A 27,664-nucleotide genomic window follows, 5' to 3' on the forward strand; every position below is an offset into this window, starting at 1 on the left:
CAAAGCCGACCACGATGAATGCCAAGGCATGTTTTTAAAAACAATTCACCCATTTCATAGATTTTTTAAGAGGCAACAACAAATGGTGAATCTTGGCAGTGTGGAGGCGGTTAACGTACTGATTTTGAGCAGGGATGGGTTGCTTAATTATTTATATTTCAGCGCGTTTGTAGGCCAGTGCTTTTCCCCCTCTAAAAAGGAGCTCAGAGGGAGTTCAAGTCAGTTCACAGGGAGTTCAAGTTCAAGTTAGACATCTGAACTCACAAATCTTAGCCCACACATCTTTTCTGTGTGTAGTGCTATTGGCAGGGTGCAATTTGAAGTGAGTAAGTTCTGCACTGGCTGCAAGGGGATGTTAAAACCCTTCTACTTACGTATCACTTTGTCTCAACTGCAGCACCATCCTACCCAGCCTCTTTTATCTCCACCAAGCATCTCAGGTTCCAAAGAAACCCCAGATATCTTGCAGCATGCCGGCTGGTGGAAATCTCAACATGGTAGTGAATGAACATTTCTTTCATGTTCATCACGTTGCAGTTCAGAATAAGAAAACTGAACTCTCATGTCATTCAGTCTTACTGTAGTGCCACAGGAATGCCTCCTCTGTGGTGAGCCCTTCCCACTGTTTAAACCAGCCTGCCAGCTGCTGATGTAAGCAACAAAGAGGCTTGGGTCAATTCACAGGGGGATGTGGGGTGATTGGGAAGGTTGCAGATTCGGAGTGTGGTCTCCCCCAACAGTTTCTCAGGTTTCCAAATGGGCCCCCCAAAATTAGTGACCTTGTCTATCCATTGCATTATACTGTCATATACCATAACTAAAGGTGTATTAACTGAGCATGGCATCTAGCAGATGCTCTCTCAGCAAACACTGTAGTCCAAGGGAAAAAAAGCTGCTTCAAACATCAATCTGTACATGCCCTAACTTATTTTGCCAGGAAATGCTGCCTGTGGGGTTTTTTTTAAAAAAAGCATTTATTAAATACTTGCTGTAGCAGTGGCAATTTTTTTATAGATCTTTTTGTGATTTGGTGCATTTGTGGACCCCATTAGGTAGATTATCCAGTTTCAAGTTATTAGCTCAACAGACGCTATTTTTATAAGCTATAGAATTTTGAGGCTTATAATAGTGGAATTATTATTATTAAGCAGATAGATAATCACTCACTTTCCATAAGGTTTTCCACATTATATTTCAAAACAAAGAACCTATAAAAAGGGTTTGTTCACATGATAACTCTCCTTTTCTTTGACCTTTCCCCTCCCCCTCACTAAACTGATAAATTTAACAGATTATGGGTTGGATCCAAAGAACCATGAGCAGAAGGAAAATAGATGCTAATGCTGTTCCAGAAACACTTCCATATTAGCATGTTCACACAATTTCACACAATGTTGTGACAGGCTCTCTGGCACTTCTCATGCTGCTACCTCTGCCAGAGATTATGCATGATCTTGGACAAACTGAAGAACATATTTGTTTTTCACTTTTCTTGTGGAATGCTATAGCATGAGATATAAGACTGCCTTTCTACAAGGGAGGGGGATTTCTTTCTCATGTTGAATTGAACCTTCGGACCCAACTCATGGTGGTCTTAACTAGACAACCATTACTTCATAGACTTAAGAGCCAGGTAAATTAACTGAAGAGAAGCCTGGATTGAGATCTAGTAATTCTTCCATGAATAACTGCTTTGTAGCTGCTCACATGATACACAAATATGTGATGGTATAGAAGGATCATCTGTTGTTATTTTCATAACTTTTGAGATCTATCAATAGAATAGAGTTCTGCCCAATCCGTGTAAAAATCTGGATTACTGCTTGTTGCAGTTCATTAAAATCCTTTATCCAACACTTTAAAAGGTTAAAGCTTCTTCCAATCGTCCTTTGACTAACCCCCTACCAGAGCATAAAGCTGGGGTGTATACTTGCCCCACTGATAATTATTTTCTTCATAATTGACATTGTTTGTGAATTTAGCAGGGATTTTCCCCCTACCATTATAAGGAATGTCACGTTATTTTCATAGCTGTCAACTTTTCCCTTTTCTTGTGAGGAATCCTATTCGGAATAAGGGAATTTCCCTTAAAAAAAGGGAAACGTTGACAGCTATGCATTATTTTATGTGAATCATAGAATCAAGTTGTTGTTGTTATTAATTGTAGTACAGTGGTACCCCGGGTTAAGTACTTAATTTGTTCCAGAGGTCTGTACTTAACCTGAAACTGTTCTTAACCTGAAGCACCACTTTAGCTAATGGGGTCTCCTGCTGATGCCATGCTGCTGGAGCACGATTTCTGTTCTCATCCTGAAGCAAAGTTCTTAACCTGAAGCACTATTTCTGGGTTAGCAGAGTCTGTAACCTGAAGCATATGTAACCTGAAGCGTATGTAACCCGAGGTACCACTGTAGTAGTATTTGTCACCCTACCATCCAAGGGAGCCCAGGGATCACAACATGACAAAATACAATGATTTTCAAAACAATAATTAAAACATTTAAAACTTCATATCCAAACACAAATTAGCAAAACACAGTAGGCAGAAATGAAAAACCATTTATAGTATCTCCCCAAGGGAATATATACATCTTCAGTTAATGTATACAAATTGTCAGCATGGGGGGAGGGGACCACTATTCCCTAGGAAGGAAATTCCACAGGTCGGGCACTGCCACCACTGCCATCATCAGGATTCGTGCCTTTAGGTCAACTAAGCTGCCGCCTATGGCACAGACCTCAGAGGGGCACAGTACTGGACCATTTTATACAGAATCATTTTATAAATTTCTGTTAGTATTTTACTTTCATTTTATACTGTGATGGGATAGTGAGCTGCTTGTGCGTAAAAGCTTGATCCCTCTGGGGTTTGGCTGGTCATCCAAACCGAGGCACTAACGGAGCCCCCAAAGCATGACTCCGTCAGTCGCTGGTAGAATCTGACAGTGGGCGTCTACGGAATTTACGCCAACATAAAAGCTGTTTGACGGACATGCGCCTTCGTGACTCTCTGCGTGACAGTTTCCGGCGAAGGGTGGGAGTTCCTAACGGGGGTCTTGTTACCTCTTCGCTATTCTCACTAGAAGTATCCCAGAGCCTCCCCTCCGCTGTGACTCCTGCACTCCCCCTGCTGGTTCCTTCCTCTGCTGCAGATTCTCTCCTATTCTCCTGGAGCCTGTCCACCACCTGTCCCTCCGATGGCAGTTCCCTGACATATACTTTGAAGAATTTTACCATTTTTGTAAGTAATTCATCCAAAGACATCTGTTTCTGAAAATTGAAATTTTGGGCGGATGGGTGCAAGTAGTTAACCTTGCCTTGCGCACAAAAGAGCCTGGCACCAGCACTGACTGCCTTGTGACACTGCACAACAGGCCACACCAGTTGATTGGTTCCATTGTCAAACTGTTCTTCTTACAGTCAAGAAGTTTCTTCTAATGTTCCATCAAAATCTACCCTCCCGAAACTTAAGCTGTGTAGCTCTGGTCCATACATTCTTGCCCTCTCCACCATAGCTAGATATGGCCTTTGCAGTACTTCATTCACAATACGTCCCTGGATGATGTTGAAACACATGCTTGGAGGATTTTAACCAGAATGCAATATACTCCTAGATGATTTCACAAGCCAGGATTAGAGGTGTGGTTAATAATCAGCTCCTAAATTTGATGCTAAAGAACAAATAGCATACAGTATATTGTGGATATTACTAAATATAAATTATTGCTGAACTGATTAGCCTAACAAATGTACAAACTATATAAATTAGATAATTGCTATTTTTTTAGTACATAGTGGGAAGAAATACACCTCTGTGTGTGCCTCCACACACGCTTTCTCCTTAACGTACCTTGGAGGCAAGTTGCTGCATTAACAATACATCCTGATATATATGTGCTTACAACCCTGCAAGGCCATTTCTCTAGCTATGTAATTTAGTGAATCAGTATTCTGATGACTGCTCCTGAGTTGCCGTATCTCCCCACTCCCCTCAGCCCCCACAAATGCCCAAGAGATATTGGTGCTACTAGGAAATTGCGAAATAATGCTATAACTGTATGGAAATATTACAACATAGCGCAAAATAAAATTAAACTTAAAAAATAATAATCCCATATTTGTGCTTTAGGTAGCAACAACAGAAAAGACAGAAGGCTCTCGAAAGATATAAAGGCACCAGGTACCGAAGCAGAAGGTAGCAGTGCAATCTTGCCTATTTCTGAGAAATTGACACAAAGAAAGAAAAAGAAATAGTCATGCTGAAAACTGTACAACAGCAATCTGCAAATGATGTCATCTGTATTATCTATTTAAAACGTGAATGGATGAGCAGCAGCAATTCCACATTAAACTGCCAATTGCTAAACATGCAAAAGTCTAAAAAGGAGTCTGCATGCCCAGGAACACTGAAGGTGGGGCTGGCATTCACGCTATCCCAGTGATGCTTTAAGCCATCATGTGTACACAAAAGAGTATCTGAAGAGGAGGGGAGTCTCCTCAGCACCAGTCTCCTTACAGCTCCTGTTCTGGTCTCCCTTGCCTGCAAATTCAGGGTGGCTGAGATCTTTGTCAGGCAGAGCCCTCCAGCTAGCTTTCTTTTATTCAGGAACTTCCCAGTCTCTTCTGCTTTCAGATAGATATCTGTCCAGCCAACAGTTTTCAGCTCAAACTTTTCACACCCAGGCTCTTCATCAGGGATCTCTCCTAGGCTTCCCCACCCTGCATATTATTTGATTGTGTGTCAATATTAAAAAGAACATTTAAAAAGCATATAAATAGGCAAGCATAATAAACTAGGCCTTCTCCCAGTTGACCTCTCCCACCCTGAATTCTCTAGTTCCCATGGTAACCAAAACTAGTCAGCAGCTTGCCTTTTACTTTTGGGTAAAGTTCTACTTGCCCACTTCTGAGTCTGATACAAGGTTTGCTGTAGCTGATTTCTCACACTCAGGTGGGTCTTAACAGATTGTTATCAGACTTAGGTATACTAAAGACAGAATTTGTTGAGTGCTAATTACCAGTGAAATGAAGCCACTTACCCAACAACTGTCCCAGGGAAAACCCCACCTCGAGCTCCATAATTTTAGTCTGCCCCTTTTTGGTTTCTGTATTTACTCGAGTCTAATGCGCCATCAAATCTAATGTGCACCTTAATTGTTGCAACACAATTTGTCCAAAAAAAGGTGAGCATTAGATTCAAGTAAACACGGTATAGTATATGCATGTTTATGGTCATTTAAACCTATGATATCATATGGTTATATGTAGTTCTGTATCTTTGACACAACTCTAGTTGTGTTAGCAAAAGTATGGCTGTTGTAACTGTGAACCCAATGATCTGAAGCAAAGACATGGATGTAAAAGGTATTCTTTTGAATGTGTTTAATTGAATGTGGTTTCATTCCTACAGATTCCATATACAGACACATACCCCAAACTTCCCTGCTTAAAACATTCAGTGTTCAATGCAAACCATAACCTATTACTACTGACTATTTTATTTCTGTCTCTCCCAGAGGCGTGACAGAAATTTTGAGGTAAAAGAATTGACAAGGCATGTGCTTCCTGGCTTCTGCTCCACCTTTTTGCCCATCGATAAAACAGGAGTACAACAAAATTAAAAGTGCCTTCCTCAAGGCTGTACTGGTAGGTTGTGATGAAAAGAATAAGGAGAAAGAGGAATGGGAACTGCAGGGGTTGCCAGTGTTTGGGGGCCTGTGGGCACATTTGAAATTTGGAGACAGTGCCAGGGGCACACCCTTCTGCCCATCCCTTACCCCAAATCACTTTCAATATACAGACAGCACACACACACACACACACACACACACACACACACACTCCTTTTCTTTTCCAAGAGACCTGCCCAAAAGGTGGAACCAGTAGAATTAAGAAGGGTACTCCTGGCTTTGCATTTTATATAGGGTCTCAAAAAAAAAAAAAAAAACCATCAGGTTAAATCCTATGGTAATTGCATAATCAAAATCATGGTTCCAGTGCTTGCCAGCACCATAAAAGCATTGATCCAAGGCACACAGGATAGCAACAAAACTAACAACAAATCACAGAATAGATCTGTGGACTCAGAAGTGACCTATCCTTTGATGGTGGTCTTGTAAAAATATTGAGGATCCATAGGGAGCTGTGCCTCAGACCCATGTTTTTTAGTTAACAGCAGCACTGGAAAGCACCAGTTCTATTATTTGTACTTCAGCCAATAGGGTCTGATATGGTGGTGGTGGGCACTGAAGAAATGCAATTCCAAAGAGGGTCAGATTTACTGGATCTATGTGTATATGTAGACCTCCTCTCCAAAATAAGAACCTTGAAAAGTGTTAGGTTGTGGGTGAACATATCAGACGACACAGCGATTCTTCAGACAGCTCGTTTATTCACAGGCCACAAGAGAACAGGGCTGAAGAGTTCAGCCAACCTGCTTATATAGAGCTCAACTACATGGCAACAGTAACAACTTTCTGTAACTATCCAATCACTGAACGTCACTTTCAATTCCTTATTTGCATATGCGGACCTGAGTGAAAACTATCTACAGTATCCCCCCTGCTGGCCCAGGGTGAGAACTTCAGTACATAACAAAAAGCCCTTAGAGCTGAAAGAGGAAGTGGCAAGGAGTCCCTCTTCCTCTCCCAACTTTATTTACTTCTCAGGAGCAAAAAACAGAAACCACTCTTGCCACCTCATGGTGAAGTGAGCAGAGACAGGTTTGGCTAAGAGAAGGGGATGACCTCAAGGTCATGGGGATTTGAACCCATTTCTCCCATGCCTTAGTTCAACACTTTAACTGCAAACTCCGAGCTAGAGGGAGGGAATGGAGGGTGAAGAAGAAAGCAGGAGTGTGTGGTGTGTGTTTTTTTAAGAAAGAAAGAGAAAAAAAGAGAGAGAACATTGTGGGCTCCAGCATTTATACTAGAAATCCTTCTCAAGTATATACTCGGAGACAACCTGCTCCTGAAGGCTAAGAGTATGGGCAGGCAGGAAACAGTAGTTATGAACTGAATAGGAAAACGCTGCAATGCTCTTGACATGCTTAAATTCCTATATTGCAGGTCTCAACTCTGCTATTTGGAAGCTATATTGTTTTAATATATTATTATCAAATTGCAACTTGTTTGTCACTCATTTTAAAATGTCATCTAAGACCTGATCAAAACCAAAAGCTTATAAACAAATAATACAATAAAACAACAGTATACAATTAGAGATTTTAAAAATCTAAAACTTACACAACAGCATTAAAAAAAAATAGCCTGACCAGTGCCAGTACAGTAGTGGTCTCCTTTCCCACCTCTCTCCAATATAGCCAACCCCTCAGCTTCCCTGGTGAGATTATGGGGAGAATAGGCAAGCAGGTAAGAAAGCTACTGGGGAAAGGATTTGTTTTGTATTGTTGAGTGGGATACCTTGTTTTTGTGAAGAGTTGGTTGAGGGAGGAATGAAAATAAGGAGTGGATTATTGTGTACTGTAGAGGGAAACAGAATACATGTTCTTTGGCTGTAGTTTGCTAGCAGTGGAGACTGGGTTGTTGCTGAAGTCCTAAAGCAGAGCTTTCCAAACTTTTCATGGTGGTGTTACACACTTTTTAAAGAAATGCATAGTTTTGCAACGCAGTAATTCAGTTTTACTAGCAAACCGGAGGTTAAACTAACCCCTTTCCAGTCCTGGGAACACTTACACACTGCAACTGACACACCAACACAACATACAGTTTGGAAAGCTCTGCCCTAAAGTGATGAGAGGAGGTTTTTAATCTGTGGGCACCCCCAGATAACCAGCTTCTTGAGCATTCATCCTAATTTGATTGCAGGGAGGTTGGGCGTTGGCTATTTAGTAAGCTTCTATCGCAATTTGTCTGTGGGGAAGTTGAATGACCTTGCCTCAAGCAACCATTATCCCACACTTTCCAGCGAGTTTCCCCATCACTTTCCTTATTGCAAATAGTCTGATCTTTTGAGGAAGCAGGTTTCTTGGACACGACCTTCCAATCTATTGCAATTGCACAACCTCAATTTGCTGGCATGTGATAGAATCCCAATAAAAAATATTACCATTATTATTATTATTATTATTATTATTATTATTAAAATTTATATCACACCCCTCCTTCCAAAGGAGCTCAGAGCAACAAACCCATCAACAAAACATTTCTTTAAAAATGAATTCTAAATCAGGTTACAGTTAAAACATTCTAAAAGCAAATGAAATTATAAATATAATTTAATCTCTGGGTTGCCAGGAACAGTGTGTTTCATTCATCAAATATCTGGGTAAACAGGAATATTTTCTAATTCCTCGTGAAAGTTTATAACGGCAGATGCAGAAACACCACACCAGGGAGGGGAATTCCACAAATGGTTATCCACCATTGAAATGGCCCTGTCATGGCCCTGTTACTCAATGCCAACTGGGCAGCCCCCAGGTGGGCATCACCAACAAGGCCTCACCTGCTGGTTGTAGGGTCTGAGATGGTTGATACTGGAGAAGGCACGTTTTTGTGTAATTGGGTTCCAAAACAATTTAGAGATTTGCAGTATATGCTTATGCTAACACCTTGAATTTAGCTGGGTAACTCACTGGCACATTGTTGCATCGGGCTGCCCCATTTACCAGCCTAGCAGTCACATTCTGCCCTAGCTGCAACCTCTGGTCTGTCTTCAAGGGCAGCCCCACATACAGTGCATTACAGTAGTCTAGAAGGGAAATCAGAAGCACTCCTGGTCACAGATGCCACTTGAGTTTCTAGTAACAAGTTGGATTCCAGGATTACTTCCATACTAAAAACCCGTTTCCTCAGGGGGAATTCAGCCTAATTCTTACACAGGGGAACCACCTACTACTGCCAATATTTCTGTCTTACCAGGATTCTGCCTTGGTTTCATTGGCCCCCATCCAGTCCTTCACTGCTTCCAGGCAAGTCTCCAACACCTCCACAGCATCTCCTGATTCTGACACAATGAAGAGACAGAGGTGTATGTCACCCTCGAGTTTCTCCAGAACAGCATGATGTTCAATGGTTTCAAAAGCTACTGAGAGGTCAAGGAGAAACAACAGGATTGCACCACCCCCATCTCTCTCCTCAACATTGTTATCAATCAGGGTTACCAAGGCTATTTTGATGCCCAAACCTGCAGCACGCCAGCCATCTTGCCCAGGGAGCCTGCACCCCAAATGCTTCCCAAAGTTATTATCTCCCTGCAGTTTGCCCTCTTTGTTTCCTCACTTTCGCTCTCAAACACATCACTGTTTGCTAGAGAGAATGTATGCCCCACATGCTTCTTTGTTTTTTCCTATTCAGAACATTCCAGAATGGTCACTGGTGCTGCCAGGGTAGGACTTGGGAGCAGAAGAACTGAGCAGGCAAGCATCCAAATGCAGCTGCAGGCCAGTGCAGAGCTTGTCTGAGGTCTTGTTAGAATAAAGTTAAAAAGTCAAACAAAAAAGCAGCCAGTACCTAGCGAAGGTCCTGGTCAACTTAGCCCTCCAAGACCCAGAACAAGTATACCAGGCTGCCCAGGGGCCTGTGCAACGAGAATGGCTTACTACATTTTGAAGTGAAGCAATACATTTTACCATGTAAATTGTCCCTTCACCCACTCCCAGACCATTAAGTTCAGAGTCTAAAATTACTTGTCGTTCTATAGCAAGAAGAAAAATATGCAGGAAATGGCTCCCATGGGGACACATCTCCTGAATATCATGTGTAATTATGAGCCTTTTTTGAAGTCCAAGTCTCTGGCCAGGTATTGCCTTAAGCAGGGAAAGGCATCCAGATGTTTTGGACTACAGCTCCCATCAGCTCAACCAGCATGGTCAGGTCAGGAATGATGGGAGTTGTAGTCCACAAAATCTAGAGTCCACCACATTGCCTAACCCTGCTTTAGGCAATACCTGGCCAGAGCCTTGGACTTCTAAAAGGATATTTAGGTAATGTGGCTCCATGGGAGCCTAGTGTGATATTCTTGTTCACAGAAATCTGATTAAGAAACTCATGATAATTCTCCCTCCCTCCTTCCCCGTCTCCTGTAGCCCTATGTGACCTCATTTGGCATACAATAATTGCTCAAAATAATACCCAATGGCTGCAACTTTTCAGCAACTTACTACAGCAGACCCTGCTAATATTAAAAGAACTTCAAATTATCTGAGTGTTCTTTGAAGTGTTCCTTTATTATCCTATCCTGCATAAAATCCACATTTTGGCATTAATTTTGTGAGAGTTCTTTAACAGCACTAGTTTGTGCATGTTGAATGTTTCCTTGCATGCCTGCATAATATGCTGGCCACCCTGTTTTCCAGGTTTGCAAATGAATGCTAAAGACAATGGCCCCAATCCAGAGAGCTGTGAGTGAAGCAGAAGACAACATCATGCACCCACGGCTATGGCTGTGTTATAACAGAGCAATTTTTTTTTACTGCACCAATCACCTGTTGGGCAGGGGTAACCCAGTGAGGGGGACTGATCCTGATTCCACCCTATCTTACAGTGATCAGTGCTATGAAGGACCTCGTTCAGAAGCACCTCAAACCACCTCTGCTTTTCTGATGGTAATGCTATGTCTCCTCGCATACACAGACTGGTATAAGGATTGAGTCCTGCCAAGACCTTGAACCTGAGGTCTCCTTGGAGGAGATACAAGGGGCACAGGATCCTCCAGCAGAGCTCCACACTGCCAATGAATTACCAAGGGGTCCAGATATCCCTGCCAGCTGCCTGACCAGCTCTCACACCTCAGGGCCAGAGGAGCAGAGGAGATGGTGAGTCAGACAGGAACTTCAGAACCACTGCCAAAGTGCCCATCTAGCTCCACATAAACCTACTCAGCAGGGAGAAGTGCATGGAAACACTCGCTCAGATTAGGGTCTGGATGAGAGCCAGAAAGGGGTGGAGCTTCCTGCTCCTATATAACTTGTCTGTCTGAGCTGCTTCATTGCCAAAGTAATAGTTGTCTCCCAAGCTTCAGCCTTCCTGATCATGGGAAATGGACAGTTGGAGGCACAACTTAAGATTCAGGGAGTTCCCCTCTCCTGTTCTGCTTGCAACAACTTTTTGTGCTGATCCAGTAAATATTCCAGTCATAATAGGTATTCTTCCCCAATATCTATCATGCTAACTTAGTACTGGGAAGATTAAAGAACAACTAAAGAATCTTTTGCAAAGCTAAGTGAACTAAATTTAATCCAGAAGTACTAGATAACACAGTTTCTATCCACTACAGCCCTGTGGACAGAAACATTGTAAGAGCTGGCTGTGAGATGAACATATGTACAGTGGTACCTCGGGTTACATACGCTTCAGGTTACATACGCTTCAGGTTACAGACTCCGCTAACCCAGAAATAGTGCTTCAGGTTAAGAACTTTGCTTCAGGATGAGAACAGAAATTGTGCTCTGGCGGCACAGCAGCAGCAGGAGGCCCCATTAGCTAAAGTGGTGCTTTGCTTCAGGTTAAGAACAGTTTCAGGTTAAGTACGGAACGAATTAAGTACTTAAACTGAGGTAACACTGTACCTCCTTGTCTGTGAGTGCATCTATCTACCTACTACTGCTGAATTGCTCCACCAGTGAAGAGATCCCACCAGAAGGCTGACATGGTGGAGAAGGCAACGAAACATGTTTAGAGGACCTGTGACTTTTCTCCTAGGAGAGAGACAAGCACACACACCACCCAACACACCGTACCAGAGAACCACAACAATAAAGAAATGGGACCCTGAATGCAGGTACAGGCATGGCCTGAAGGTATGCAGCAAACTTGCTGAAGATGAACAACTCTGGTTCCAGGCAGTGCCTGGATGGAAAACTGCAAAGGAACCCTATTTATGCTGCATTGAGCTCAATTACAGGAGAAAGGTGAAATAAATGAATAATGATTCTTTCTTTATTATTAGATACATTTAGATAGGCACTCATTAACAAGAGTTCTCTGGACACCTCACAAGACAGAAACAATGAAAGACTAATACTATTAACAAACTGATTTTAAAAACTGAAACTATCAAAATATCATTAAAAACTCAATTAAGACCCATCATGCCATCTGCAAAGAGGAGACCAATCTTGCATGTCCGAAAAATTGCAAGCTCTAAGGGCTGTGTTGCAGATTTCAAACATTCCCACCATTTAGTGCATATGACATCTCAATATTGCTAAATATATACAAAAAAGTAAGGGCAACACAAGCCTGATTAACTGTTATGGGAGCATCAGAGGCTCTGCCATTGCGGAAGTGGAGCAGGAATGAACCTTTGTATAAGAGTCTATTGAGAGTCATAGATATAGATATACACACTCATCTGAAAATCTAGGTAGAATTTTGCAGTCAGAGCCTAAATATATATCCACATAGAAATATGAAGAAGAGGGAAGGAAATGTTTTTTAAAAAGCAACCTTAATAGTATACTGTCCCCCAATACTATAACTTGCCTCTTCCCACACCATTCCCCTTACATGCTGAGTTCCTCCTTTTCTATTTGTTATCTTTAACTCTTCCCAAAAAAATGAAGAATGAATGCAACTGTTGGGCTGAAACTGAAGGGCCCATCCTTGCAAGCTACACAGACATGTCTGATTTCTGTTTCTTATGCCAACTGAAGAAGTGTAGACATTTCCTTCAAATTTGTATCCAAAGCTTGCAGGTATATTTCAAAGAGAAGCTACCGTGGCTTTTCTTCTACCAATAAGAATCACAGCTAACCCAAGCTGAACATGCTCACTTGAAAACATTATCCATCTACCACCATCATAATTTGTGCAGGAAGGGGTGGATGGATCATGGCTGCTGACCCACTGGCGCAGTGTAATGGCTGAAAGAATCTACAAAAGGTATGTGCACATTGTAAGGGAACCTTTGATAGGCAAGGTCCCCAGATGTGTGGACAAAGCCCACATGTTTACAGCTCATGTAGGCTCTTTCAAACATGAGCATGAGTACGGCATCCAGGACATCTAAATAATACTTCCATGTATTTTAAATCTTCCACAATACTGATGAGATTTTTACTTCAGCACTGATGTGTTGCTGTAAAGAGGATTGTTCTGCACTCCAGATAACCAGCAGAAAACACTTAAACGTGGTCTATCCCTATAATTATTAGGAGTAGCTTTGGTTTGCTATTCTGGAAGTTATCTTCTGCTTAAAATACATCCCTCAATATCCTTTTTAAAAAGCACATATAGGTATGGTAATAAAGAAATGTATTCAAATTTACTGATTATTAATCAATTTAGAGTTAATTAATTGACAAGCGCTAGCACTCAGTGGCGTAGCGTGGGTTGTCAGCACCTGGGGCAAGGCAAGTAATTTGCACCCCCTAACCCGTGGATTTGCGCCCCCTAACCCTAACCCCCAGATGTTGCGCCCGGTGCGGCCGGCCCCCCCTGCACCCCCCACGCTACGCCACTGCTAGCACTCATATATTTTAAGCTAAGCAGTACTGTACTCCACAAGTCCTCAGGCAGTTGCTTTGAAAAGGTGGGCCTATGAATGTAGCCAACAAGATGATCAAGTTTGGAATAGGCTACACTTCTGAAAAGAAAAGCAGGAGGGGGAGAAATCACTAAAAACAAAATTTCCTGATAAAGTATTTACAGCTTTATTGTTTTGGACTACCTAGAAAGTGGATTGGGTTTGGGGGTTTTAAGAGTGGTGGTGGTTTCTCTTACTGCCCCCCCCCCCAACCTACATGGCCTTATGCCCATATCTGAGCTTTGCCAAGAGGTATCTGAAGAAGTGTGCATGCACACGAAAACTCATACCAAGAACAAACTTTGTTGGTCTCCAAGGTGCTACAAGACTATATACATAACAATAATTGTTATGTTCATTTTAGCAGGCTATATTTAGCACATTCCCCAGCATATACTTCCAAGGAACGCAAAGGGTTAATCTTCCACTACTCTTTAGAAACTTTGGGGAAACTCAAGAGAACATTAAGAAGTCTTCTTTTTCAAGTCTGAAAAATCATGTAGCTGCATATTGCTAGAGCTGCTTGGATTAGGAAAAGGACTCAGTTGAAGTTTTTCTGCTCTCTGGCTAATCAAGGTGCCAAAGTAACTGATCCATCCCTCTAAGAAGAAACTGCCTTTCATTCCCTCTGCAGTAGATTTCTTGAGCTCTCCTTTTATGTTCATTTGTACGGCCCAGACTCTTGTCACTTAGAACTGTTGGGAAATAGTACACTTGACTTTTCCATGCGTGTATTTACAACACAGAACTTCTGTTGTATGCCTAGCAACTTGCCATGAATACTCCCCACCCTCCAACCCGGCGTCGCCCAAGTTCACACATAACCACACGACAGAACTACCTTTCCAACTTTTGCGCCATGAAATATCTCGGTCTCTTGGTGCTTCCTAGACATGAGGCCAAATAATCTATTGCGCCACTGCTGCTCACTAACGAGCGCCGGCGTTCACACAAGTATCGAAAACGCGGTTACATCGCGTGTGCGCGGGCGGCCGAGAGTTTGGGGGGGTCGGAGGGGGGTGCAGCCTCGGCGAACTGTTGCCGCCGCTGCGCGCTCTTGCCTCGGCGCCGCGAACGGGGAAAAGAAAAAGCGAACGGGAGCCGAGCAGCTCCTCCTCGCGCGCGCAGGAGAAGTTTGATGTTGACAAACTTCTTGTGGCAGCGAGACTGTGTCAGCACAACTTCCAGGAGAATGAGAGAGCTGCTCTTGCAAGGGCGGCGGGAGGCGGCCGCGGGGACGGAACAGCAAATGCTATTCAGCCTGAGCAGTTTCAAGCCGCCCATGCTGGGGAATTACTGTAGTCTAGCTACGGCTCTTAGCACTGGCGCTGGCTCTGTGTGTGTGTGTGTGTGAGAGAGAGAGAGAGAGAGAGAGAGCGAGTGAGCGAGCGCGTGCGTCGGGAGAGGAGAGGAGGAGGAGGAGGGAGGGGGAGGCTGCAGGCAAGGGAGCCGAGCCGGGAGCTTTCAAGTTACTTCGCTCCAGCCTTGCCACAGCAGAGGCAGACGAGGCTTCCTGTGGAGCGAGAGCGGCGCCTCCTCTGCTGCTTTGGGGGCTGCGGCCCCTGGAGTCGCATAGCCCATTTCTCTCTCTTACACGCGCGCGCTATCTACTCTCTCTCTCCCGCACCCGAAAACTCCCTCTTTTGTTTCCCCGAATAGGGCTCTCCAAAAATGTATGTTCGGGCAGACTGACAGCCGGGGTCAAGAAACAGCTGTTGGAGTTAATGTTCCTTCCTCCCACTTCGTCTCATGGTGGTGCCCTGCCAAGAGAAAGTGAGAGAGGGAGGACGCGTGCGCTGCCGTTGCCCGCCTCAGACAGGCGGCTCTACTCGGAGCGAGGAGGTGGCGCGGGTTCCTTTGCACAGCCACGGCTGAGGCACACAAAAACGCGCCAGATGCGCGGTAGAACGCGCGCGCACCTAAATGCGCAGACACACACCTTTGGTGGTCCAGTCTCCACAAACACACACCATATAGAGACACACAACCACACACACGCAGACACACACACACAAACCTCCCGCCTCCAAGCAGTACTTTGCAGGACTTTTGTGCCAAAAGGGCACTTAGACGACGTCTTCTTAGAAGTTCGTCCGCTTCCCTCGCCCTCAGTGACACACGTTTCAGTCGGAAATGAGTTTTTCCACGTTGTTCTCAAATGGGTTTGTGAGCGATTGGGCTGCTGCCATCAGGAGAAGCGGGCGGGGGGACGACGGCGAGGGCGATGCATTTCGTTTACAGTGGCTGATTCGCCCTGAGGCTTGCCAAAACTCTTGTAGGTTTGTACAAGACAGGAGTACAGAAATAGTTTGTGGAGATGTTTATAGGCTTTTGCATGAGCCTGCCTATCGTTTTCTGAGCCCAAAGCTGAACATGTTGCAATGTTCTCGTCAGGCAACGTTGCTGCCGGCGAGTTGAGCACCAGACCTCGCGCCGCCCCCTGCAGGTCTGGCTGCGCATTCCACCGTTACATTAATCCAGTTCTAAGTAAGAATGACTGTACTTCCACGTTTTTTGGTATTGTGTTTTTTTGAAGCAGATACCAGTAGCTCTCTTGGCCCGTTATAAAACAGACCAGCCAAAAGTGACAAATAAGGCGATACCCCTTTTAAACCAACTAAATCATCACGAAGAAATAACCTTTTGAGTTCAAAATTCTTTTCCAGGCTTGATGGGCCATAGCGATGGTGGGGAGACCTTGCTGATTATCAGTAATAGCAGTTTGAGGGAAAGTTTAAACTAGAAAGAGGGGAAGAGTTAATGCAGGCTTAATCAAGTAAGGTTGCCTCAAAGGCTAGATGGACAGAGAGGCAAGGCCTCTTGCTCCCTCTTTGTGCAAATATATAAGCCACTAGTTTCTCAGTTCTGCCTCTAGCAGTAATTGGAACTTACTGGCCTCTTACAAGGCGGAGTAAATAAAATATGGCAGTTCTTAGATTAGCAAAACTTTATTTGTAAATAGCTAGTGATTAGAGGACATGTTTATCTTTCCAGCCACAGTTTTCTATCACTAGAAGATTGCCTCCTTCCCTACATGCTCAACCAATCACGTTCTGTAGGAAAGGGTATTTTGCAGATCCATCTACGAAGAGATCTGTTCCACACAATGCTGGAACTGGGTGTGTAGTGTGGCGGCAAATACCTTTTGGAACTCCCTTCCACTGTTTATCAGACAGGCATCTTCTTTATTGTCTTTTCAATGCCTGCCAAAGACATTCCTCTTTCAACAAGCCTTCTGAACTCATTATCCCAGTTGGTATCTGCCTTGGATTTGAACTGATTTTATCTATGTGCTGTTGTTTATTTAAACTGTGTGTATATTCATAATTGTTTTTAAAATTGATTTTCTACATGCAATTGTTTTAACTTTTATATATATATATGTAACTGTTTTGTATTGTAAATCAGTTATGTTACTGTGTTGTAAATCACTTCAGGATGCCTCAAGGGAAGAGATTCATAAATGAAATAAAGAACAACAACAAGGGTTGTCTTACTCTGGTTCTAGGAATCTCCTCTTCAGCAGCTAAATTCAGGATTCTTCAAGGTGGTTTTAAAATGGAATGTAGTCATGTTGGTTCATTAGAAATAATCCAAAAGTAATATCAGAGTAATGTCAAGCTACTTCTCTGCTGTGGACAAGCATTCCTCCCAGTGGTGCTTCCTACTCCAGGCAATTATACATCTTTCACACTGTTCCAGCTAGAACAGAATATTAAAAAGGACAAACACTGGATAACTCTTAGGAGGCATTGCTAGCAAAAAAAAAAAAAATGTTAGAAAGAAAATTAGAGGCATGAAAATGTTTGCAATAAAAGACTGACAGTTGTGGCAACCTGGGTGTGGGTAAAAAAAAAAGTAGAGCTATATGCTCAAAGGTACCCAATAAGGTGTTGTTGTCATTTTAATGCTTCCAGAAAATGAAAGGAAGAAGGTGGTGAAGGTAATACATTTTACTGGAGCAATGTATAATGTTCAAAAAATAAATAAATCAATATCTTTGTACTGTTTTGTATCCTATAGAAGTAAACATACCAAATGTTGTTGTTGTTGTTTTTGCTGGATTTACCTTAGGTTGGTAGCTCAACCCTAAACCTGAAAGTTCCACTGATTCAGGCCATTTTAAGAAATGTCAATATTTCCTTTTAATTTCCCAAACTTGTAATTCAAATGGTAATATCTTAGAGCAGGATCAAAGTTAGCATTTGCAAATCAAATTCATTTAAATGAGATAGAAATGAACACATGCTTAAATCACCCATTAAAATCAACGAGACAAATATACTTAGCTTTGGCTGGATTCTGCCATTGGTTATTGAGTATAATGTACATTTGATTGATTGAAACTTAGATTTTCTGCATGTATTCAAGAGCATAATCTTCTCTATCACTGATTGCATGATACGTCTTTGCTACAGAAACATACATATGCTTGAGCAAAAATATTTTTTCTTTATAGTATATAGAGGCCTACTGCCAATAACAAGCTTAAATTCTATATTTCAGAGAAAAGAGTCTGGAACTGGAGTGGACATCGTAAGAATGCATATTTATAAGTGCATGTTAATCAAGCATTTATTTTTAACTCGCTTGAAACATAGCTTATAATAATGTGATCAAGGGTGAGTTGCAAACTAAGCTTCAATGCAAGCTGAGCTATATCAGTCCCCATTACCTTCTCAGAGGTTCTGCTTTCTCACACATTGCCAATCTTTTAGCACTTTGGGTTTAATCCTGGGTAAGTAGTGCTTCTCAGATTGGTTCCTCCCATTCCTATGTTCTGCACTGCTTTCTTAACTCTTCTTAACTCTGCCACTCATTCCTAATTACTGCCTTATTTTTGCTAACAATAATGGATAATTGGTTACAGATACATAATAAGAATGAATGCTTGTGCTTTTTAAAGGCTATAAAACTCCTAGAGCCTTATGCATTTTATTCTGTTCATTGAACTTTCCTCTCTAGTTAACCTAGCTTTGTCTTCCCACTTATTAAGTTCTTGACTCTGAAGGCAGCCTACCTGCTATTAATATCTAGTGCATCTGTATCTCTCACACTTGAGGCAGCTGAGGAATGGAAGAAGAAGAGGTCTGAGTAAAGCAGGGAGAGAAAGAAGTAGCAGTTTTAAACAGGGCAAATATTTGAGTAGAATGAGAAATCAGTTGAAAAAGGCTTTCTTGTGTTAGCTGCTGCGTTGTGTTCATCTCCACTATTTGTTAAAATTTTAAAAATCCCAACCTTTCTGTGTTCCTCCCCTCCCAATGTATTCACAGCTCTCCCATTATTTGAAACAACCGCACTTAAAAACCCTCTCTGTGTCCCTGCCTTCTCACTTAATTGGACCTTAAGCTGTGTTTACCTTGTCTTTTGCCTGTACCTGTTTGACCATGGAACACCTTGATCATGACCTTGGGCTGCTTTGACCTTACCTGACCTTGATTATCCCAACTGCAACCCTGGACTGGCCTTGGGCACTGCCTTTTTTTTCTTTTTTCTTTTGTTAGTGCTTCTGTCACTGAGTTACCTTGATGGCTCAGATTCCTATCTAGAACTGGAGAATCAGTCAGTTTCTAAAGATGACCCTCAGTTCCAGCATTATGAGAGAGGAAGAAAACCACCTCTCTGCTTCCTGAAGGATGAATTAGGAGGGTAGATAATAGTATTATCTGGGACTTGTGGGGGGAAGATAGCAACCAAGAAGGACTGAAGCATAGGGAGTCTAGTCCTGTTTTCAGCCACGGATCTAGCTGTGTGTCTACCTGCCCCACACTTGATGTTGCATGTCAGGTTTTGGACAAGTGAGTGTGGTTTGGACCAGAGATTTCCCACCTCTAATGGAGATTGTTCTGTATTCTGTGTTAAGATTTTAAATAAATTCTTTTGTTTTCCATTTCTCAATATTTATCATAGTGTTCCCTTTTTCTTTTCTTTTTTTTTTTGGTATATTTCAGCCAAGTTTCCCTCCACACTCAAGCAATTTACAGTTAAAATACACACAAATGTATAACCTTCACTGTGTGAGGGACAGTATCATCTGAGCTCTGGGAATTGGTGATACAGTCAGTGTTTTCGCTTCTTATTTATTTATTACATTTATACCCCATCTTTTCTTTCAAGGAGTTCCAGGTGGTACACATGGTTCTCTGTCTCTCCCTGTTCTATCCTCACAACAACTCTGTGAGGCAGGTTAGGCAGAGAGACTGCCCAAAGGTCACCCAGTGAGCTTCATGGCTGAATGGGGATTAGAACACTGTATCTGTTTGACCATGGAACACCTTGATCATGACCTTGGGCTGCCTTGACCTTACCTCTCACCTGACCTCACCTCTTACCCAGGTCTTATTGCAACACTCTAACCACTACACCACACTTGCTTCTTCTTTCCTCCAGAAGCAGGCGGCAGAATAACTGCATAGGGACAGGAAGTGGTTGAGAGTAAGAATGCCAACCCACAGAAGCTACCCTGGCAGTTGGTTTTACAGTTCCATTTTAATGCTTGTATCCTAGATGCTTTCCTTATATTTTGAAGTACGTGTTACAGGTTCTTTCCCATAACTGAAGGTGCCTACTGAAAGCAATTTTTTTAAAAAAGGCCTTCCCTGATGTGTGACCCACCCATTTATGGAATATTAATTGCCCATTTGTATAGCTTCATTGTTTTTCAAGTTTGTAGGAATGGTTTGCATTGTTTTTAGAACTTGGTGTGGTTTTTTGGCATTTTCTCTTATTTTCCCCATGCTGTACACCACTGATGATTTCAGGCTGTGAAGTGGTTTACAAGTTTATTAAATAAAGTAAATAAGTCAGTCAGTCAGTCAGTCAGTAACTCCTAATAGTTTCAGTGGCCTGGTGCCTTTCAGTCCACAGGGTGTGCCCTCACTGTATTTCAATAAAAGTCTGGCCATTGACTTGAGTGTTCCTACTGCTACGTTCTCTATTGTCAGATAAAAATTTGCCTTATTTGTGCTCCATGAAGAACGTGCCTGAACATGAGCTAAGCACTGACTCAGATAACTATACAACAAAACTGAAAATACAAGCGATCAAACAATTTGGTATCATCATGCCAAGCCAAACACAGAAATATAAATCGTTAAATATCACTTGATGTGAACAAAATTAATGACCTACATAAAACTGCTTAATTTATTTTAGTAGCTTCTTGGTTTAAGAATCCCACCTATGAAATTAAAGGAAGAATAACCAGATTTTCAAGAAATACAGGACACAAATGATTCCTTTACTTGAATCAGACACAGCAACTTTGTGCTTATTGGGTTAGATCCAGACATGACCTTCAGTGACTGCAAGTGCTCCCTCTCTTCACAGAAGGGCCTCTGATCTTGCTGGAGGAAGGAGGGAATGTGGTTTTTACAGATTCCTGCTTCTCCCTGCAGCTCCCAGCATCACTTCTCATGCTTCACCATCTTCTTGAGTAGCTTTGTGCCCTTCTTCTAGCAGAATAGAACTCCCTTGCTGCAAGTCTAGATCCAACCCACTGTTCTTGGTACACAGATTTACAAAGGCATAGCTGAGAAAACTATTGTACACATGGCCAAAACTGGGGTGGGGATCACATATGTGTCCATGTTACCATGGTGGGATGCAGGTTCCCAACACATATGTGCAGTAAGATAGGCAATGTGGAAACTTCAAAAATGACTATGCTTTTCTTATCTATATATAGAACATTGTAGAACTTTATGTATGAGGTGACCTTTATAAAGCTACTACAGTGGTACCTCAGGTTAAGTACTTAATTCGTTCTGGAGGTCTGTACTTAACCTGAAACTGTTCTTAACCTGAAGCACCACTTTAGCTAATGGAGCCTCCCTCTGCTGCCGCGCCGCCGGAACACGATTTCTGTTCTCATCCTGAAGCAAAGTTCTTAACCTGAAGCATTATTTCTGGGTTAGCAGAGTCTGTAACCTGAAGCGTATGTAACCTGAGGTACCACTGTATATCTTTCACTGAACAATAAGCATCCCATGATGCCTCATTCTGGGCACATATATACTTGACTGTAAGTTGGCATTTTTGAGTCATTGGATTCTAGGGCTTCATGGTTGCTGTGAACGTAGGAAACTTTATAGTGAGTCAGACCACTGTCCCATCTAGCTCAATACTGTCTGCACTGACTGGCAGCAACTCCCCAGGGTTCAGGCAGGAAGTCTCTCTCAGCCCTACCTGGAGATTGAACCGGGCCATTCTGCATGCAAAGCAGATTGTCCACCACTGAGCTATGGCCCTGCATGCTACACCATTACAAATCATGAAGGTACAGCAGTACCTTTCAGTACAACCTTATTTAGTATTGCTTGATGTTAAGTGAAACTGCACAGCATGCTGCCATATTTATCTGATCAAAACAATGAGATGGTTTTAATGAAAGCCCACGCTGTGCTCTGGTTCCAAAGAAGAACCCACAGGGCAAGGCAGGTCAGTTCTTGCAGAACCACAGAGAGCTCTGTGGCTCCCAAGGGTTGGCATTTAGCTAAAGCCTTTAGAACCTCTCCTAGGCTCCTCCTTCTTCTCCTCCTTTTATCAGAACTAAAGTTCCTACAGTGCCAGTCCTCTGGCCTCAAGACAGCACATCTCTTATGTTCTGCCACCTCCCACTTGGGATGCTCCCAGTCTTGTTGGACCAGTGGGGAAATTTGGGAAATACTCGGTTCTTCAGACCCAGGAAAGCACCCATCAGGTTTCTGGTTCTATAGGCCCTTGTGCAGTAGAATCTGCTTCAGGGGGATACTGTCTGCCAGGTTCAGATCCCGTGTTTCCCTGATCACCAGCATCTGGCTCAGTGCCATGAATCTGGTCTGGCTCCTTTCCCAGTGACTCTGTAGCCATTGGTTCAATATCCTGCTCAGGGCTAGATTCCAGGCTTTGGGGGATGCTGCACTCTATTCCCCCCCACCCAAGAGTCAGTCCTAACTAGGTTCACCCCACCTCCTCTCAGTTTTTCCTAAACAATTTTTATACTTCAGGAAAATTTGGGAGTCCCTGCTAATGTGTGCGGCTTCTGCATAAATGGTGCAGGTGTGGTTACATAAAGATTCATACTCAAAGTATTAGTTTGCTGTTAGCATATAGGAACAATCCATAACCGATACAGAAAAATAACACCATTTTGTCAAAAAGTAGAAGACATGGATTTTATTCAGATTTTTTGCACAATGCTATGGAAAAATAGGATGCATCCTTTCATTTCAATGAAAAGTAGAATTTGGGGTAGGCTTGACTCATCAGAAAAGAAAATTACTTACCAATGGCGAGGCAACACCAGCAGCATATCATTCAGTCCCGAGTGTATTATTAATGGTGCAACTTTGAGACCTTAAAACCAATTAAAGTTTTGCCAGTGATTTAAAATTGTCAGGATTGTGCTCTACTACCATGGTTGTAGCCAAGGGGGAGCAGGGAGGGGAAGTTGTCCCCCTTAAATCAATAAAAATCAATAAAAATACATAGCTGAGGTTCTCCCCTTCCCCCCAAAAGGCCTGACCCCCTAACAAAATATCTGCCCCCCAACAAAAATCCTGGCTACGCCCATGGCCTGTACTTAGGCCTGTAGCCTTACTAAGACATAAGCAATTAGGACATAGGTATCCCCAATGCTTTTCTTGCACATTGTCATGGCACATGGCATTATGGTGATGTGCAGCAATGCAAGCATGTGGCAAACAGATGTGGCTGTAAAATAGTTTCCACAACGGTATCCAAAAATGAGGTGGAATGCAAAATATTTAATACTTCTCTATAAATCGTTTAATAAGAATATGAAATAAGCTAAGCCACATATGTGTATATCTACACATACATTTTTATTTCATCTTTAGGACTCTGTGTTGCTATTATAGTTGGCAGGTCAGGCCCTGCTCTGAGTACCTTAGGGTTCCCATATTTCAAAAAGTTTAAACCAGGCAGCCCTAGAGTACCTTAACTTTGGTGGAAATATCAGCTTCAGAGAGCAATTCTTAGTTTTCTAAGGCTCTAGATCATCATTATTGGAATCCCTGACACAGGAAGTACAGAGCTGTTTCCCTTACTGCTTTTCATAGTTGATACAAAACAGTCTTAGTTTGCAAAGTGTTTAGGTGCTGAATATGTTGTTTTGCTGTTGGGCGGATTTGTACTGTGATAGTTCTAGGGGGGGGCTCCCCCTAAACCAGAGCTTTCCAAACTTTTCATGTTGGTGACACTTTTTATACATGCATCATTTCACAACACAGTAATTCAGTTTTACTAGCAATCTGGAGGTTAAACTAACCCCTTTCCAACCCCAGGAGGAGTGTGGAGAGCGTTCCTGCGACACATCTACACATTGCAGCTGACAATGTGTCTTCACACAGTTTGGAAAGCTCTACCCTAAACCCTAGGATTGAATAAATCAGGGACACAGACCCTGTGTGTGTGCCTGGGACCCATGGGCTCTCTCTCTTGCTTGGCAGATAAAGAGGCAGGCACCCAACTTTTGTAACAGTATGCTCATATTAAGTTGTTCTTAACATTCCCTGTTATTGTGAGTCACCTTGAGCTGAGGAAGCACAGAATAGAAAGAGTCTAAATACATAAATCAACCAACCAGTAGTATTATCTTCTCTGAAGCAGACTCATTATCAGACTTTGTACCATAAAGAAATTTCACTGCAGTCTGTTACATCCTGTAGCTCCTTGTCTGTAGTAACTCACTACTTCTCCCTGTGTTGTGAGTCTGACAGGGGCCTCTACTTATCAGCAAAGTCCCCAAACCCATGTCATTACTCAGGAGCCTATTTCACTATGGTCGAAATTATTTGGGTCTGCCTTGCAGATACCCAAAACACAAAAGGTCCAAATATAAGGCATAGTTATTTTCAGGTATGAGAATTTACACCCAAGTTTGAAATTCATGGAAGCATTGTATTAGATTTATCTATTTTAAGTTAAAGGGACCTCTGACCATTAGGTCCAGTCACGGACGACTCTGGGGTTGCAGTGCTCATCTCGCTTTACTGGCAGAGGGAGCCGGCATTGTTATCTAATACTACACAGAACTGGTTCATAATTACATAACCGTTTAGCTTTTTTTCTTCAGCCATTAAGTCAAATCCCTTACTATTCCATTGCATCCAACAACTGCATCTCTCTTCTGTTGTACAAAATCAAACAGCGGCAAAAACAATAGTCTTGGGGCATTTTCTCACTTTTGCTATTTGCAGGTGAGATTCATTCGCATACTGGCAAATTTAGGTTGCACAGTTAAAGTGGAGTTTTGCGGTACAGAAAGTGATAGGAAAATACACTGGAAAGTGGTGGATAACAACTGCATGCTGTGATATTGTATAATAGCACAGCAAACAGATCCAGATGGCTGCTTAAGAAACAGGTCATCTGGAAGTGACCTTAGACCCTTCTGTCAGTACCATTTTCTTATGAAGTTACAAATGCCTTAACTTGGTTCCAAGATAACACACCACAGAATCTTACCTACCCTTGGCTTTCAGAAGTTGTGTTTACCACCAGAGTTGGCCATACGCTGATTTTTGTTGTTGTTGTTGTTCTCACAGGCCAATCCCTCGTGACTTCCTGTTTTATCCAGCATCTCCTACAATTTCCAGTATCTTGCAGTTGCATGATTATTTGCATACTACAAGACTTTTCACCAGCTCAATGTCTGTTACTTTTGACAAACACATTGTCAATGCAACTGTCTGCTTTAGAGGAAAAGGTCTGTGTCTGTTCAGAGAGAAGTTGCGTGTGTGTGTGTGTGTGTGTGTGTGTGAGAGAGAGAGAGAGAGAGAGAGAGAGAGAGAGAGATGCATACATTAGGCCATTTCTTTTTAGTCTTTCCCCTTGCATTGGGGCATTACTGTATGTGCATCATGAGCAGAAGAGATTGTTAGAAAGCTTCTATAATTTGCAGAACCAATTAAAGAAAGCTTGCATGCTCTGGGGCACCAAAACCTGATATTTATAACTTATAATTTGCAGTATGTATCTTCTTACAGATGGCAGGGCCTAGAAGTTCAGATAAGTCTGCATCACATCATGGCCAGTTTGTTAAACGGAGGTGAGTGTTAGATATAGATTAGGCTATGCCTTCTGCCACTTTGATCCATGCAGGGCCTCTCATTTGATCTTTCCACAGACTGTTCAGCCATATACCAAGTATTTGTTTCCTCACTCTGCATAATGTTACCAGATCTTTTCCTATGTACATTTAAACAGGGTACATTTCATCTTCTCTTTTATTACCACATGTTTCTGATTTCATGCAAAATGTATATTTTTACTTCTTTCCTAAAATATGATATTCAACCAGCAAGATTACTTTAATGTTCCCGCTAAATGTGCCTGCCGTTTCTTTTTTCTTTCTTTAATTTAACAATTGTATGAAGTGTGAAAAGCCTTTGACCATTTTGGTGAAAGACCTGATGAGCAGGAAATGGAAAACCTCTGCCAAGTGAGCATGAAAAAACAAAAGTAAGGAGTATTTCTTTCCCTCATCACCACCACCTCCACATAGGAGGGAGGGAACACATGACTGGACTTCAGAGAGTGAAGAAGAACACAAGAAAATATACTACAATTTCTTCAGCAGGATAGCTTTACATAATAAAATACCCACTGATGCACAGGCCAACATAACATAAACAAACCTTAAGGGCCATATCCACCTTAGGATTGCTCAAGAGTAGAACCACTGAGATTAAGTTAGTCATATTTATTAACTTCAGTGGGTCTACTCTGGTTATGACTAATATTAGATGTGGCCCAAAATGTATTTTGCCCTTTGAGCAAGAAACTATAGCATGATCAGACTGGAGAAAGCGTCATGATTTATTTACTTTCTTCCCCTGAGGAGCTGAAAGTTCCTTATTTATGGTTCACAGGCAGATTCCCATCCTGAGAGCTTGTAGGACTAGATCTGGTTCGTTTTAGCAGTAGAAGCACGTCATGTTCCTTCAGACTATTCTCTGCTTTAGAAAACAGGGCAGGAGACAATGGTATAGATGGGGAAGTGCGGGAATTTTGAAGTCACTTGACTGCATCAGGTTACAGGCTACTTCCAAATCACACAGGTGATATGATGTTGACTCCCTCAAGTAATGGATCTGAACAGCAATGTCTAGACAGCATACCTGTCATCAGTGTAGCACGGAGTAGACATGGAGTAATAACAGTCATGGACATTGAATAAGACATATTTCAGTCAGGAGAAAAGATACATGGATAGAAACAGGATGATAAAGGAATGGGTAAGCATGAAGATGAGAGTGATGGATGATGAAGCACTGCAAAAATCCAAAAGGGCCACATCTACACAATGAATCTCCTACATTTATATTGTTGAGAGTTTGGGGGATTCCATTGTTGAAGGAGCCAGGCAAGTTTCTTGGTGAGTTAATGGCCCTAACTATGGGTTGTTATTAGTATAGAAAAGGAAGTTGCTTTGTGCCAGAGGGGAAATGGGTGGGTCCTCTCCCTCACCTAGATGGTAGTGAGAAAAACAAAAGCCTCTGTGGGGGGGGGGGTTTGATTTTCTCACTACCATCCAGGTGAGGGAGAGGAGCCACCCATTTTCCCTCTGGCACAAAGCAACTTCCTTTCCTATGCTCTGTCTGCGCGTGTGTGTGTGTGTGTGTGTGTGTGTGAGAGAGAGAGAGAGAGAGAGAGAGAGAGAGAGAGAGAGGGAGGGAGAGGGAGAGAGAGAGCAGAGCTAGAAGCAGGCTGTTTGCAGAATCCAGAGAGAGAGACCCATGCTTGATTTCTGCTTGAAGCCAAGGCTGAGACTATGGGAGAAGCAAGACCTGGGGTGTTAATGCTGTGAGCCAGTCCATCATAGGCTCAGGTTATATATGTGTGTATATAAACCATATATCATAAAGACACCACGGTCTCTGCTGTCCCTCATTCACCTAGCAACAGACTAGCAGAAACAGGAGATCATTCTGAATGGGCAGGGAGGAGAACAGAGTTAAAGGATGGAATGGAGATATCCAGAAAAGCACAGGCCCTAGAAGGAAGACTTATCTTGCCATCTCTCACAAATTATTTAATGGGTAAATTATTTAATGGGATGAATGGACGAGTCTCTATTCTGTTTTTTTAAAGAACCCCTGTTCACATTTTTAATAGAAAAGAAAATATATTTGTCTCTTTATAAGGTAAGCAGTATTAACATCACTAGTATGCA

The 27,664-nt window shown here is 42.4% G+C and overlaps 1 long non-coding RNA gene across 1 annotated transcript in view; it reads right to left on the reverse strand.

Annotated features, from left to right (window-relative positions):
- The window catches only part of LOC310827398, a 793,036-nt gene that overhangs the window by 522,568 nt on the left and 242,804 nt on the right, over positions 1-27,664 (reverse strand). The window lies entirely within an intron of this gene.

This window comes from Podarcis gaigeae (assembly GCF_964106915.1).
Source record: "Podarcis gaigeae genome assembly, chromosome: 11".
In the NCBI taxonomy this organism is placed as follows: Eukaryota; Metazoa; Chordata; class Lepidosauria; order Squamata; family Lacertidae; genus Podarcis; species Podarcis gaigeae.